Raw genomic sequence first — 3110 nt, 5'->3', positions numbered from 1 at the left:
TTCCTCATAGTTTTAATGTTCTTCTTGGATTTTCATTCTCTTGGTATGTTGTGAAGTGTTAATTTTCTTTGAGGTTGCCTCATAGTCCATTAACTTTTCTCTCCATTTACTGCAGTCTGTTTTATACTGTAATCGACCTGACCTTCTCACTATTTGGATCTCTGTTCCTACGTGTTTACCTTCTTTTATGTTGTACTTGTTTTGATCATAGACTGACCTTATAGATTCTCTGAGTTTGTTCTTATAGTTTTTGTGTTAATCACTCTTCTTTCTGTTGAATTAATTCAGGGAGGTGCTGCCATGTATCTCAATCTCTGGTTGTTGTCTGTTCTTGTTGGTTCTCAGTCCACAGAACTCCCTTTAGGATGTTTTGTAGCACAGGATTGGCTTTGGCAAAATTCCTAAGCTTCTGTTTATCCTGGAATGTTTTGATTACACCATCATATTTGATTGATAGCTTTGCTGGATAACAGATTCTTGGTTGGCAATTTTTTTCTTTCAAGGTTTTATATATGCCTCTCCATTGGCTATTTGCTAACATGGTTTCTGCTGAGAGATCCGAGCTTAATCTGACTTGCTTGCCTTTGTATGTGACACTTCTCTTTTCCCTAGCTGCTTTCAGGAGTGTCTCATTATCTTTGAGTTTGGACAGCTTCACTATGATATGTCTTGGTGATTTTCTTTGGGATCTACTCTTCCTGGAGTTCGTTGAGCTTCTTGAATGTTTATCTTTTCCCTTTTCAGAATGTTAGAGAAATGTTCTTCCAGCAGTTCTTCAACTATTTCTTCTGTGGACTTGTGTGATTCTTCTTGTTCTGGAATTCTGATAATTCTTAATTTATTTCTCTTCATTTTATCCAACATGAATCTTAGACCTTCCTCAGAATTCTTTATCCATTTTTTGTGTTTGTTCTTCTACATTAGTGGTATTGGGAGATTTGTCTTCCAGCTCACTGGTTCTGCTTTTCCTCTCATCTATTCTGCTCCTCTGCCCTTTCAGAGTGTTCTCTTTTTCTGTTATTTTGTTATTGATCATTTGGATCTCTTTCTGTAGGTTTTGAATTGTTTCCAAAGCTGTATCTATCTTATTTAATTGTTCCTGTAGCAGTTTCCTGACTTCTTCCTTATTTTTCTCAACTCCTCTGTAAAATGTTTTGAAACATTTTATAATTATTTTTCTGAATTCTTTCTCAGGCATTTCCAAGTCCTGTCCTCCTTCCAGAATGGAGTCCAGGTCTACTTCTAGGTAATTTGTTTCAGACATTTTATCTTTTTTCTGGACATGTGCTGATATGGTCATTTGCTTTTGCTTCTTGGACATGTTTACTGTTTATCTGTGGCATTAATATTTAATTGAGTATGTGTTTTGATAATTTTTTATGCTTTCTAATTGCTTCCAGGAAAATGTGATCAGGAGATGGGCTCCCCTTTTCACTCTTCTTATTGCTTAACTTGGAGTAACTTTCTCAGGTGTTGTCTGTTTCCTGGTATTTGGCAGTGCATATTGTTTCTTGTCTGGGTTTTGGTGTTTTATAGAGTGTGATTGTAGCTTGGCTATATGGCAGCAGTTGCTGACTCTTCTTGTGTAATATAGGGCGACAAAGAGTCCTCCAAGACAAAAGGGGAAGCATACAACAGCAAAACAATGCCAGCAAAAAAAAAGAATAAAAAGACTGAAAAACAGCAACAACAAAATCAAGACTGATACTGCAGTCTCTAATCACTGAAAAGAGAGAGGATGGAGAATAGAAAAAGAAGGAAAAAAAATCTATAGCTTAATATGAGTATGACTTTAATGACCTCTTTTCAAGTTCCTGCCTTCAAAGCTGCCTGAGAGATTCCAAGTTGCCAGTGTTGGTTGTTATGCTATACCTCAGGCTCCAATCCAACCTTTGGTCTGTTTTGTCTTTAAACTCTATTTCCCTCCCTTCAGCCCTCTCCTTCTCTTTCCCATGATAAAAAACAGAACAAAAAAAGAAACAGATAATTAAAGTCCAGGGCTTGGGCTGAGTATCTGTGCGCATGCGTGGCAGAAGAAGCCACCAGCGGTGAGGGTGGGGGTGGTCACTTGGTTCAATGCTGTCCCTCTATTCACCAGAATGGAGGTGGGCAAATAGTGAGTGTGCCAATTACCAGATACCAAAGAAAAACAGAACAAAGCAAAACTGACAAAGTATATTGTCCACCTTTGTCTCAAGGTTCCCACAGCATTTTTCCAGGGTGTTTCTGCTCCTCCTATTTCGTCTTGCCACTTGGTCTTGCCCAGGATGTTGGCTCAGGCCTCTAAGCCCAGCCCCGGCAGATTCAAAAGTATGTGATTTTTTACTTCAGCTCCAAACTCCACAAGCTATAAGCCTTCAAACCTTTAAAATATTCCTATCTCTGTGGTTCTGAGTTTTGGAGCTCTGCCCTGGATCTGCTTTGCCTGGTATTCTGGGTTATTTCTGATGGAAAACTTCACTGCACCTCCACCCTAGCCACCATCAAGCCCTGCCTCCCCCAACATCCATTTTGATAATAATAATAATAAAATAAATGGGAATAGAACAAAAATTCCTCAACATAATTAAGAGCATATATACAAAACCAACAGCCTAAATTACTCTTAATGGAGAGAAACTGAAAGCCTGACCTCCGTGAACAGGACCCAGACAAGTATGCCCCTTGTCACCTCTCCTATTCAATATTGTGCTGGAAGTCTTAGCAAGAGCTATACATCAAGACAGGGAAATTAAAGGCATTCAAATTGGCAAAGAGGAAGTAAAACTCTCTCTATTTGCAGACAATAAGATCTTATATGTAGAAAACCTCAGAGACACAGTAAAAAAGCTACTAGATTTCATTGGAAGTTTCAGCAAAGTGGCAGGTTATAAGATCAACATACAAAATTAAGTTGGATTCCTCTATACCAAAATCGACAGCATTGAAAAGGACATTAGGAAAGCAATACCATTTACAATAACCACCCAAATGATGAAATATCTTGGAATAAATGTAACCATTGAAACAAAGGACTTATACAAAGAAAATTACAAAACACTACTACAAGAAACCAAAAGTGACCTCCAAAAAAGGAAGAATGTACCATGCTCCTGGATAGGAAGACTTAA

Source organism: Chrysochloris asiatica, unplaced genomic scaffold, assembly GCF_000296735.1.
Source record: "Chrysochloris asiatica unplaced genomic scaffold, ChrAsi1.0 scaffold00079, whole genome shotgun sequence".
Lineage (NCBI taxonomy): Eukaryota > Metazoa > Chordata > Mammalia > Afrosoricida > Chrysochloridae > Chrysochloris > Chrysochloris asiatica.
Note: the sequence above shows the minus strand (reverse complement) of the source record.